This window comes from Elaeis guineensis, chromosome 10, assembly GCF_000442705.2.
Source record: "Elaeis guineensis isolate ETL-2024a chromosome 10, EG11, whole genome shotgun sequence".
Taxonomy (NCBI): Eukaryota; Viridiplantae; Streptophyta; class Magnoliopsida; order Arecales; family Arecaceae; genus Elaeis; species Elaeis guineensis.
Genome location: NC_026002.2, coordinates 63,706,406 through 63,720,300, shown reverse-complemented (window position 1 = coordinate 63,720,300; position 13,895 = coordinate 63,706,406).

Genomic DNA, 13,895 nt, shown 5'->3' with positions numbered 1-13,895 from the left:
GAGAGTGTCTCAGATCTAAAACTCCTCCTTTTACTTTCCATCTTTGGAAGAGTCTAAATCAAGAAGAAGGAGGCACCTGATCAACCATCAAAGAAGGATCAGCGCAGTACTAGCATACTGTGTTGATTTCCTGAAGCAGAACTTCTGATCGAGATTCGTGGGCTCGTGTGGATGACTCCTAGAGGCCGGACGCATGTGCGGCTTGCAACATCATCCTTAAGCCCGGATCAGCGAGGTTAGAGCATCTAACTTGCAAGGTAATAGATCTGATCTATTGTTTAATACATACATTAGATGAGTATAGAAACATGTTGATATGATCAACATGTAGTTTATGCTATATTTATATATTTTAATTTTTGATTTAATACTATATAATAATTATGTAATAAGATCTTAGATCTAGAGATTCTCTAATTTTAGAAAATAAATTTTGATTTATTTTAGTCTTCCGCTGTATGATCTTGAAAAAGTTTCAAGATCTAACCCTGAAACCCTAGATCAGGTTCCTACAATTGGTATCAGAGCCTAGGTTCTTTATTACATGATTATTTGTACATGCTTAGATTATTTATTAGATTAGATTTAATTTATAATCTAATTATTAAATCTGAAATTAAAATTTTAGATCAATCACAAACTGCAAGGTTGTCCTGCTGTAAGATTTACCCCTTACAGTGCAAAGGTTGTCCTAGTTTGTGTAAATCTATCTTTAATCATAAATTTGTTAGATATGATATAGATTAAATTTATGATTTATTAGATTTAAAAGATATTTAAATCTGAAATAAAATCTCTTTGTTAATAATTTTTGTGCAAAGAAATTGTTTAAAGTTGAAATTGTTTCAATTACATGAACCTGTTTAGATTAGATCTAAAGTAGTTTCATGTTTATTTCACTTGTATCTTGATTATGAATCAAACATGCAATATGGTTGGTAGAATCATATTGTAAAATTATTTTACAAATATAAAAATTATTTTTTGAAAAGCCGAACCCAACCCTCAGCCCAAAACTTAATTATGAATTAAGAAGTTGTTTGATTAGGTTCTAGGATTGTGATTTGAAGAACCTAAGACACAAATCATAACACATTGGGTTAATGGGTTAATGAAAATTAGGTCCATTAATTGGGTTAGACCTATGGTTAGATTAAAGATGGACTTAATTAGAGAATTAACTAAATCTAATCAATTATTGTCTTAGATTAGGTCAAAGATTCTCTAGATCAATTACAATAGTTATAGTTGGTCAAGTCCATGTCTTTAACGAAAACCAAATGGACTTGATTCTTGGCTAAGCGGTCTAGCATGAACTGTTAGGTTGATCTAATCAAAACTAATTAAATCAGTTGGTGTCTAAGGTAAACCAGACCAGTGGTTTTTAATTGGGAGCCCGCTTACCTGGCCATTTCTGATGGTGTCTAAGGCAAGCTTTGGTAGACCCTCCCACTGATCGAACTTACCTGACCTCTTGGTGAAATTATGTTTTGATCGGATCACTTGACTATTCGAGCTGACCCATGTCAGCTAGGTAAATCAGTGTGACTGATTTAGGTGCTCCTAGACCAGCCCTTTTAATGGTCTCCCTTAAGCTGATTTGGTGAAGCCAGTGGGAGGATCATGATAAGCTGGTTCATCTGACCTCATCCTCTATATTATTTAAATCCTTTAAAATTATTAGGTCCTTAAAATGATAAAGTTATGGAGATAACTGAGTCATAGCCTCCCATTAAGGTGTTTGATAATGAGTCCATTAACTCAATAATCATTGCAGACCCAAAGGCCTGGTGCTTGTTGACTAATGAAATTATCACTCATCATATGACGACTTGGAAGTGTCTCTCTAATGGTAGTTAGGTGAGCCAACCAAAGTTGGGCTTAATCATTCGTTGGTTAGATACACCAAGTATGATCATGTTAATGGTTGGACCTAATCGGATCCTTACAGTGGAGGCCAAAGCCTACTGATTAGGTTTTTGGGGCAAAATTAAAATTACTAGAAATTGTTTAGAAAAATAATTGGTTATGAACCTACCCTTAGATGTACATGGGTTGGCCAACCAAAGTTGGGCTTGTGTGTAGTCTAAGTGGATTCTAGTACCCGCTAAGGAATTAGGGTAATTCCTCGAATTGGAGGTCGAGGCTACCAATTCGAATAAAATAGTGGGAGAAACCTTTTGATTAAAGTCCAAATCTTTAGGTTTAATGAATCAATTACTAATTAGATTATGGTTCTCCTTTGTGCAAATATGGCCACTTCCCTATCGCTCCGATCATTGTTGGACAATGATAAGTTGGTGGGATCCAACTTCGGTAGCTGGTATCGAAAGTTGAAGATAGTCCTGGAGCATGAACGGATCCTATATGTGATAATGGATCCTGCACCTGAGGAGCCAGCTGTCAATGCATGTCGAACAGTCAGAGACACTTACGAGAAGTGGCTCAGTGATCGGACCACAGTGTGCTGTATCATGCTAGCTGCCATGAGCGACGAGTTCAGTCGTAGATTCGAGACAGCTCAGCCAAAGGACATGCTTCAAGTGTTGAAGGATGCCTTTGGCACACCCGATGATGTGGAGAGGCACAAGACTAGTTGTGCCATCTTCAACGCCAAAATACAGGATGGTGCCTCTGTCACTGATCATGTATTGTACATGATCGAACTGATGGAACGATTGAGCAAGCTCGGCTTTCCCTTGCATGAGCAGCTTGGAAAAGATGCAATACTGAACTCACTGCCCAAGTTTTATCTCCCATTCCTCACTCATTATAGAATGACAAAGCCTGAAGAGAACTACCACGGGTTACTGGGGTTGCTTCAGAACTTTGAGAAGGATCACCAACTTCACAAGGAGTCGGTGAACTTAGTGGGAGGTTCGTCTTCTGGTTCTCGATCCTTTGAGAAAGAAAAGAAGAACAAGAAGAAGAAAGTGAAGAAGGTGCAAGTTCAGGCTGGGACATCAGTGTAGAGCCAGACCAAAAAGAACAAGCCTGATAAGAGTCTATTCAACTGGCAAACACCCTAGATTAGATAGTGTGTCAGATATCTACTTATGGCACTGTAGACTAGGTCATATAAACAAGAATAGAATAAACAGGTTGACTCAAGAGGGAATCTTCGAAGTCAGTGATTGTGAATCACTTCCAACCTGTGAGTCCTGTCTTCTTGGTAAAATGACCAAGTCACCTTTTACTGAAAAAGGTGAGAGAGAGCTACTGAGCTCTTGGGCCTAGTACATACTGATGTATGCGGGCCCATGAGCACCAGTGCTAGAGGTGGATATTTCTACTTCATAATTTTCATGGATGACCTATCCTGATATGGATATGTCTATCTGATGAAACATAAGTCGGATTCATTTGAAATGTTCAAGCGATTCCTAAGTGAAGTAGAAAAACAAACTGGAAAGAGTATTAAAACTCTTCGATCTGATCGAGGAGGAGAATACCTTTCTAGTGAGTTTCTCACATATCTAGGAGAATGAGATTCTCTCCCAATGGACTCCTCCAGAAACACCACAACATAATGGTGTGTTTGAAAGGAAGAATCGGACTCTGTTAGACATGGTCTGATCCATGATGGGTTTTGCTAGCTTGCCGATATCCTTCTGGGGATATGCACTCGAATCGGCCTGTTATCTGTTAAATAGGATTTCAAGTAAGTCTGTAATTAAGACTCCATATGAGATATGGATGGGACGTAAGCCAGCATTTTCACACCTTAGGGTCTGGGGGTGCCCGGCCTATGTCAAACGATTAGTCACAGACAAACTTGGACCTAGGTCTGACAAATGCTCATTCACTGGGTACCCCAAAGAGACAAAAGGATATTTATTCTACCATACTGATGAACAAAAGGTGTTCGTCAGCCTTAAGGCAATCTTTTTAGAAAAGGAGTTTCTTGGGGAAGGAACCGTTGCCTCTAAGGTTGAACTTGATGAAGTTCAACAGGTAGAAGGACCGACACCAATAGCTGAACCTGAGTCAGATATGATTAGATCAGATTCAGAGCCTAATGTACTTGCACCATTAAGACGATCCGATAGAGTACCATGTTAGCCGGACAGATACTACGGTTTCTTGGTCCGGGATGGTGATCCCATCAAACTTGATGAGAATAATGAGGATCCGATCACCTATATGAATGCAATGCAGAGACCTGATTTCGAGAAATGGCTTGAAGCCATGAAATCCAAAATGGAGTCCATGAAGGTCAACGATGTATGGACATTGGTTGACCCACCTGAAGGGGTTAAACCCATTGGGTGTAAATGGGTCTTCAAAAGGAAAAGGGGCGCAGATGGAAAGGTGGAGACCTATAAAGCCCGTCTGGTTGCCAAGGGGTATCGTCAACGTTATGGTATTGACTATGTCGAGATATTTTTCCCTGTGGCAATGCTCAAATCCATTCGGATAATGCTTGCAATAGCTGTCCATCTGGATTATGAGATCTGACAGATGGATGTAAAGACAGCTTTCCTGAATGGAGAGCTGACCGAAGAGGTGTATATGATACAACCTGAGGGGTTTACATCCACAGATGAGTCCAAGGTGTGCAAGCTTTAGAGATCCATTAATGGACTGAAGCAAGCTTCTCGGAGTTGGAACATGCATTTTGATAAGGTGATCAAAATATATGACTTCATTAAGAATGGAGAAGAGCCCTGCATCTATAAATGGGCAAATGGTCCAGTTGTGGTATTCCTTGTCTTGTACGTGGATGACATTCTCTTAATCGAGAATGACATCCCCGTACTACAGAAAATAAAAGTTTGGTTGTCATCACAGTTCTCCATGAAGGACTTGGGTGAAGCATCCTACATCTTAGGGATGAAGATCTATAGGGATAGATCTAAAAGGATGCTTGGGTTATCCCAGTCCATGTACATAGACACTGTGCTGAAGAGGTTCAGCATAGAGAATTCCAAGAAGGGCTATCTACCGATAGGCCAAGGAATTTCTCTCTCTAAGAAGGATTGTCCGACAACTCCTGAAGAGAGAGAGCGTATGAGTAGAGTCCCGTATGCTTCAGTCGTGGGATCTATCATGTACGCCATGACATGTACAAGACCAGATGTGGAATACTCACTAGGAGTAGTGAGTAGATACCAATCTGATCCTGGAGAAAATCACTGAAAAGTGGTTAAAGCCATCCTTAAGTATTTGAGAAATACTAAGGACCAATGGTTGGTTTATGGCGAGTCAGATTTGAAACTTATGGGGTCCACAGACTCTAGCTTCCAATCTGACCATGATGACAGCAGGAGCATGTCGGGTTATATCTTTACTCTGAATGGTGGAGCCATCTGCTGGAAGAGTTTCAAGCAGCATACTGTGGCAGACTCTGTTTGTGAAGTGGAGTACATCACAGCATCGGATGCCGCGAAGGAAGCTGTGTGGCTGAAGAAATTCATCAACGAGCTCGGAGTAGCACCCTCCCTCGATGGTCCAATCCTGCTCTACTACGACAGTATTGGTGCCATAGCTCAGGCAAAGGAACCCAAAGCACATCAGCAGACGAAGCACATCTTGCGCCGCTTCCACCTGGTCCGAGAGATCATAGATCGAGGTGACGTCGACCTTCAGAAGATCGACGGAAAGGAAAACCTGGCCGATCCCTTCACTAAAGCCCTGGCAATAAAGGAGTTCGACAACCATAAGTCGAAGATGGGTATTAGATACTATGTCGAGTGGCTTTAGGACAAGTGGGAGTTGTTGGGAAATATGTCCCAAAAGGTCAACGTCAAGCTGTTGATGGTTGAGCAACCAAGTATTGTAATTGATTTGTTAATAAATAAAATATATTTGGCATCTTCATCATAAGCTTTCATCTTCTAATGAACTCCATTGTTATGATGAAGTCCTTAGGACTATTTAAGTTCGATAAAGAGAGGATTTATCGATTAGTCCTTAAAACTGTTCACGACCAAATGATAGGCTGTTAATAAGGACGACAGCTTCTATCGAGCATAGGTCGCTGTAGGCCATATGGGTTGGTTGTCCTCTTAGCCAAGGAGTGTGGAGACACTGGTATGGCATACAGGTGAGATGTAAGGGTACATCATCATTGAACGTGACCAACTCCAAAGCATTCTACTGTCGAGAATGTCTCTGATGGGATATAGGTATAAGTGTCCCTTAGACTTGAGATCGCCTCAGTGACTTGCAAGCAACTCACTGTGCTTTGGTACTGGACTAACTGAATTTCTAGTTCAGAGATGGAAGGCTTTTGGGCACAGTCAAGTACTTGCGAAGTCAGAGTGTGATCGAGATGGGATTGACCACTCCAAGAGTTGGAGAAGAATGAGTCGCTGTATTTCAATTTAGCAAAACCTTGGCCAGGGTAATCCATTAGATGGATTTGATATTTTGAAATACAACGTGGACAACCTGATCAGAGTTGACAGTTGAACTCTGGGGTGTCCTATGATCATTTTGGTCAAGAGGATGAATTATATGAAAACTATATCTGCATGGGTTCTAAGGATGTTGTTCTATACATTCGACCTATCCGATCGTCGGGTACCATTGCTAGATGGTCACTTTGATTGGTACAAAAATTTGTTTCTATGCTATCGACTTAGGTTCAGACCTATGAGGTCACACACATTAGAGTTCATGATCCAATCGGATGGTTGATTAATGATTAAGAATCATTCTAGGGTTAAATGATCAATACGATTGACATTTAACCCAGTGCAAGTATTGTAGGAGGATCGATTAGCAATTTTATTGCTAACTGGCTTAATTTGATTAATCCAATGGGCTGAGATTAAGTCTAATTAAATATGATTTAATTAGATTTAGTTTGGACTTGATTGGATCAAGTCCAATTGGTTTATTGGATAAGCCAAGTGCAAGGAAAAACTAGTCCTAGTTCAACTAGGACTTGGGTCAATCTAATTTCTAATTTGATTAGAAGATTAAATCAGATTTAAATCTAATTTAATCTGATTAAATTAGGTTCTTAATTAGGTTAAGACCTATTTTAATTAGGTTGATCTAATTTTAGTTTGATTTGGTTTGGGAAACCAAATTAAAACAAGTCATAAGATAGAATCCTAGTAAGACTAGGATTCCACCTTGCGCCACATAAGCCTTCCCCACGCCCTCTCTATTATTCAACACCAATCTCTACTTATTTTGTGTGACAAAAGCCCTCTCCCAAGTCTCTCCCACGTTCACAAAAGGTCTCCTCTCTTCTTTCTTACATGGAAGGTGGTTTGGATCAAATCAAAAAAGGAATAAGTTTGGATTTCGAATTCTATGAGATAGAGTTTTAGAAATCCAAAACTCTTTCAATTTTGCATCGAATTTATCCAAATTTTTTTGGAATTTTTGTAGCTTTTAGGGTACACATTATGCACCCTTTGCTGGTAATCCATGCATGAAAATATGGAGGAGGTGCTCAAGAGTTGGGCGCCCCTTAACTTACCATGTTTGGATAAGCCTTGACTAGGTATTTGACCTAGACAAGGACTCTATCATATCTCTCTGTATGAAATAAGTTTCTTCATGAAATTTTTGGAGAAGACATAAATTTGAGAGCCCTTTGTGCCATCCAAAAATCAGAGAGAAAGACCTTTGGGTCGTGGAGATATAAAAGATGCAAGTTAAGGTGTCTAGAGAGAAAAATGTGAAGAAGAAGAGGGTCTTCTTCTAGGGTTTTTTTGTTTTCATATCTTTTCTCCCTCCATCTTGAGTTTCCTGAGAGCGTCTCAAATCTGAAACTCCTTCTTTTACTTTCCATCTTTGGAAGAGTCCAAATCAAGAAGAAGGAGGCACCTGATCAACCATTAAAGAAGGATCAGCGCAGTACTAGCATACTGTGTTGATTTTCTGAAGTAGGACTTCTGATCGAGATTCGTGGGCTCGTGTGAATGACTCCTAGAGGCCGGACACGTGTACGGCTTGCAACATCATCCTTAAGCCCGGATCAGTGAGGTTAGAGCATCTAACTTGCTAGGTAATAGATCTGATCTATTGTTTAATACATACATTAGATGAGTATAGAAACATGTTGATATGATCAACATGTAGTTTATGCTATATTTATATATTTTAATTTCTGATTTAATGCTATGTAATAATCATGTAATAGGATCTTAGATCTAAAAATTCTCTAATTTTAGAAAATAAATTTTGATTTATTTTAGTCTTCCGCTGTATGATCTTGAAAAAGTTTCAAGATCTAATCCTGAAATCCTAGATCAGGTTCTTACAAACTTATGGATTCATCAAAATTAAAAAAATTTAATTCTGGAGTCAATTTGAAAGAGTCCAAGTTGATTGGAACTCTTCGGGTGACCTAATTTCATCGAATTAGGATTACGTCGAAAGTTTGATCCACTACTGGCTAGATTTGTAACCCAATGGGTCACACACTTTAAGATTTAACTTTGGTCTGATCTAATTAGAGTTTAATATAAATTCTATGGGTTAATTTGATATGCTAGCATATTGTATTAACTCAAGTTCTCAAATTGGTTTGGTTCAAAGTGTTTGAGCTGACCTAGACAGTTGCCCTTTGACCTAATGGGATTGGGTCAATTTGGATTGGATCTTTATCCAACTTAGACCAATTTTAAGTGGAGAAAGACTCTTCTACACCCACTAGAACCCACACAAAAAATTAATGCCACCCCCTTTATTTTGGCATGTGAAAGGAAGAGTCCTTCTTAATGAAGGCTCTTAATTTTTACGTGTTGCCATAATTTTTCAACTAGATCTCCTATGTTTTGATGCCAACATTAAATAGATTTTTTGTGACACATAGAGAAGGAAGAATCCTTCTATTGCAAGTATCTCAATCACCAAAAATTCACTCGATGAATTTATTCTGTGCATGAGAAGTTGGAGCGCCAAAGGTTGGGGCCCCTTCATCCATTGTGACGTCCCTTGGTCCCTTATTTATAGGGGATGACCCACATGGTTTCTTACTGATATTTTTGGTTAAAATTAGAGAGAAGGGATGTGGTAAATATAGAAGCAATTTTAGAAAAATTTTGAAGAAAAAAAGAGAGAAATTTGGGCAGCAAAATTTGTAAGAAGGGTGGTGAGATTTTCAGCAAGTGTTGCTAGAGTGCCCTAGGATTTGATTTTTCTATATGTTGGAGCCAAAAATTAAATCCTAAATTATGTGACATCTAAAGAGTGTCTTCTTAGTATCATTCTGGTGGTAGATCGAAAGCAACTAGACTTTGGTGCAATCGTGGCATAAGTTCGAAGCCGACAGTGTTCTTGAGAAGATAAGGCACGGTAGTGCACCGATTGGGAAGGACCTTGGACAACTTTTGTGTGGATCGTCATTGGAGGACTTCTACCTTGGAGTCTCATGGAGAACACCAACATACTATTTTTTTATTTTGGTGAAAGTATAAAATTCTATCTCTATGCATGCTTGATTTTGCTTTGATCGATATCGACAAGGTGATTCTAGGGTTTGGATTCCGGCTCTATAATTTTATGTGATAGAACTACTGATTTGTATGATTTTAAAATTTTTAAAAATTACTTTCCGCTACGTGGTCGAAACCCAACACCTCAGTAGAATGGAGTGGTAGAGAGGATGAACTGTACCATTCTTGAAAGAGTTCGATGCATACTTTCTCATTTGAAGTTGTTTAGCTCTTTCTAAGGTGAAGCTATGAGGGCTATGGTTGACTTAATTAATCTCTCTCCTTCATATTCTCTTGACGGTGATGTTCTTAAGAAGGTATGGATAAAAAAATTAGTTTTTTATCACCATTTTAGAGTATTTGGATGCAGAGTCTTTGTTCATGTTCTTAGAGATGAGTAGTCAAAGCTTAACAATAAGTCAAAGGAGTGTATTTTTCTTGAGTATGGACATGAGCAGTTTGGATATAAGCTATAAGATCTAGTAAAGAAGAAGCTGGTCAGAAGCCAAGATGTAGTATTTTTTGAGGATCAGACTATTAAAGACATAAAAAAAGTAGATAAGCCAGAGTCTACTAAAGAGTTATTTATTAATTCACCTCCTGTATCTCAAGCTAGAGCAGATATTGATGATGGATAGACTATAGAGGATGATGATATAATGAATGATGAGCATACACAAGGTGACAGTGTATCAGATGAGCATAGTGAGTAAGCTCCTATATAGTAAATGACAGTGCATCAGATGCCATATCAAAGAGCGTCAGTCTTCTCATAGATATTTTTTGCATGAGTATGTGATGGTGACTAATAAGGGAGAGTTAGAATATTTTTAGGAGACTATGTCGCATGCACAGAAGAGAAAGTGGTTTGAAGCCATGCAAGAAGAGTGAAGTCATTGCATGAGAATCATACTTTTGACTTGGTGAAGCTACCCAAGGGGAAGAGAGGACTCAAAAATAATGGCTGTTCAGACTCAAGACAGAAGAACACAACTCACAACCGAGGTACAAGGCAAGACTGATTGTGAAGGACTTCAGTAAGATGGGTATTGACTTTGAAGAGATTTTTTCATCCATGGTCAGGATGTCTTTGATCTAAGTTATTCTTGATATGGCAGCCAGTCAGAATTTAGAGATTGAGCAGCTTAATATGAAGACAGTATTTTTTCATAGTAATGTTGAACAAAAAATTTATATAGAGCAGTCAGAGGGGCTCATAGCTAAAAGTAAGAAAAACTTGATATGCAGACTGAAGAAGAGCTTGTATAGTTTGAAACAAACTCCTCGACAGTGGTACTAGAAATTTGATTTCTTCATGGTAGATCATGGGTACAGTAGAACCACTTCTAACCATTGTGTATTTGTGAAGAGGTTTAGTGATGATAATTTCATCATTCTCCTGTTATATGTTGATGACATGCTGATTATTGATCATGATGCCAAGAGGATTCAGAGCTTGAAGATGAAATTAAGAAAGTACTTTACGATGAAAAACTTGAGACCAGTAAAGTAGATACTTGGTATGAGGATTACCCATGATAGAAAGAATGGAAGAATGTGGCTATTTCAAGAGAGATATATAGAGAAAGTGTTAGAGAGGTTTTAGATGAGAAATTCCAAATCAGTTAGCTCTCCACTTGTAAGTCATTTCAGATTGAGCTCCAAACGGTATCCTGCTAGTGAGGAAGAGAAGGGGGAGATGCAGAAGATCTCTTATGCATCTGCAGTTATTAGTTTTATATATGCCATGGTGTGCACTAGGCTAGATATTGCTCATGCTGTAGGTGTTGTCAGTCGATTTCTCTCTAATCTTGGAAAAGAGCATTAGTTTGTAATAAAAATGGATTTTCAGGCATCTCAGAGGTACTTCTAAAGTATGTCTGTGTTTTGATACTGATAAACCTATGCTGGATGTATATACAGATGTAAACATGATAGGTGATATTGATTCTAAGAAGTCCACATTGATATACTTGACTTTTTCAGGGGGAGCTATCTTATGGCAGTCTAAACTGCAGAAATGTGTTGCTTTATCGACTATAGAGGTAGAGTATATTGCAATGACAGAAGTCAGCAAGGAGTTATTATAGATGAAAAAGTTCCTTTAGAAACTTGATATGAGGCAAGAGAAAATATTTGGTTTGTATTATGATAGTTTGAGTACAATTCATCTTAGCAAGAATCTGACTTTTTATTCAAGATTGAAGCATGTTGATGTGAGGTATCATTAGATATGGAATGCTTTGGAGATAAAGTTGTTATAGCTGGAGAAGATTCACACATATGAGTATGCTTCAGATATATTGGCTAAGTCATTATCTATAGAGAAGCTTGCAGATTGTAGAGCTAATGCTGGTTTGTTAGTCCTTTCCATATAAGCATGAGGGAAAGATTTGTTGATGGTGTCAAGCCCACTTGTGGTGGGATCCATCAAACCAAAATAAATAAGAAAAGGAAAAGAAGTCCTTTGAGGACTCATATTAAGGGCCTATTTAATATGGGAAAGAGAGCCTTTGGGTGGTGTGTGCATGAAAAAACAAGCAACAGCACATGGGGCATGGGATGTGGTGTGAAACAAAAGCTCATCGGCAATAGGGAAGAAGAAAAAGTGATTTTTGAAGCTATTTTGTCAGAAGATCGGATGGTTGGTCATATTTCGATTTTGATAAAATTTTAGTATGTTATTTTCAATATTGAAAGTGTTAGATGTATGTCCTAGAAGCCAATATAGCTGACATATTGTAATAAATCTGGGACATAATTTTATACTTTATACATTGATTTGATCAATAAAAGGATAAATTTATTCTTCATTCAAGTGTGATGTGTCCTTGAATCGTCCATGAAATTAACTTTCAATACATATTTTCAAAGTGTTGAGAATTAGAGATATATATTTAATTTCTAAATGCTCTTGATCATAGAATCATCATGAGAACGATGATCGATCTGGATAGACCGACACACAGATCGCTTCCTTCAGAATAGATGAGTCTCTAGTCTACGGTATAGAGATACTAGACGACGAGTGCAGATAGTTATTAGAGAATAACTAGTACTGAGCGTGACCATATGAGAGATCACTTAAATTTCTATTCAATCATCAGTGATTGTCTCGATGCTGTAATTATGTGAATAGTCTTTTAACTTGAGATTGTACTCCTGCTCATAGTGAGGTTGCTGGAGTTTGACTGACACATAAATATGGATCTCAATAAGCCTTTGTAGTGGATGTTGGTGATAGTTGATCTATTGTAGGAGTAGGGTGTACATCAAGATGGGATCTATTGACCTTGAAAGAGAGGAGTAGTTCTATGAAATTTGAGAAGCTAAGTCTAAGAATCTATAGCCACAATAGTATGATAGATGGAAAGGAGTTTCTATAGAAATCACAATTGGACTTGAGCTGATCGAATCTATCATATGACTGACGTTGAGGTTTGATGATTTATCTATGACCTGCCATCTAGTTGGAACTCATGATAGAGGGACTAAATCATACATTAACTACACCTTGAGGTTTATTTTCGATTCTACTGGGTTGCCACTACATACTGCTAGGTGTCACTGGTGGATTGTGAGAGCTCACTAGGATTGTTCTAGATTGACAATCCTTGATGAGTTAGAGTAGAATTGTTCCGATTTATTGAAAAAAGTTTGAATGATATTTTGAGAGAGATCATTGTATATCTCGCTATCAGATAAAATTGAACCTATGGGGTCACACAACAAAGAGATTAGGCCTAGAATTAGCAATTGAACTTATAAAGTGTCAATTGAGTTTAGAAAAATTCAATTGGGTTCAAGATAACCTTTCTAGTACATGAATGGACCCAATTTTCTCTTTATATTTAGATTTTTTATTTGATAAGATAATTCAAACTTAATTACCTACTAATAACCTACATGAATTAGATTCATGGACACTAATTGTTGGGTGTATAAGGTTTTGGATCATATGAATTAAGGGTGCAAGTCCCTAATTAATTTTTTTGATAGTTTAGTTGGGGTGCCACCTTGATTTGATCAAGTTGGATGTGTCTCACCTTTAGAGGGCATGTAGATTCCAATTGGGGCATCCCATGGGTGCACTATGGGGTGTGTTTATGTAGGTGCAAGGGCTCCAAGAGTTGGTGCCTAAAAAGATTCCTAATGGAAGTTGAATAACTTAAGTTATTAGGAAACCTAATGCAAATAGGACTTGTATTATGAGATTGAATAGGATTCAATCTTTTATCTATTTAAAGGGACCTCCCCTAAGGTTCCTAGGCATCCCAACCAGCAGCCCACACCTACCAAAGAGAGCTCCATGCCCTCACTTCTCCTCCCTTTCTCTTCTCCCCTTGGACATCCACACGTCCTTGCTCTTGGGCATCCCACTTCTTCTCCATGCCCAAGGCTGTTGGGCATCCACTTTGGTGCTGGTTCCTGGTGCTTAGTAGTAGCACAAGAAAGGGTAGAAAGGTATGAGAAAAAGAGAAGAAGAAGATCAAC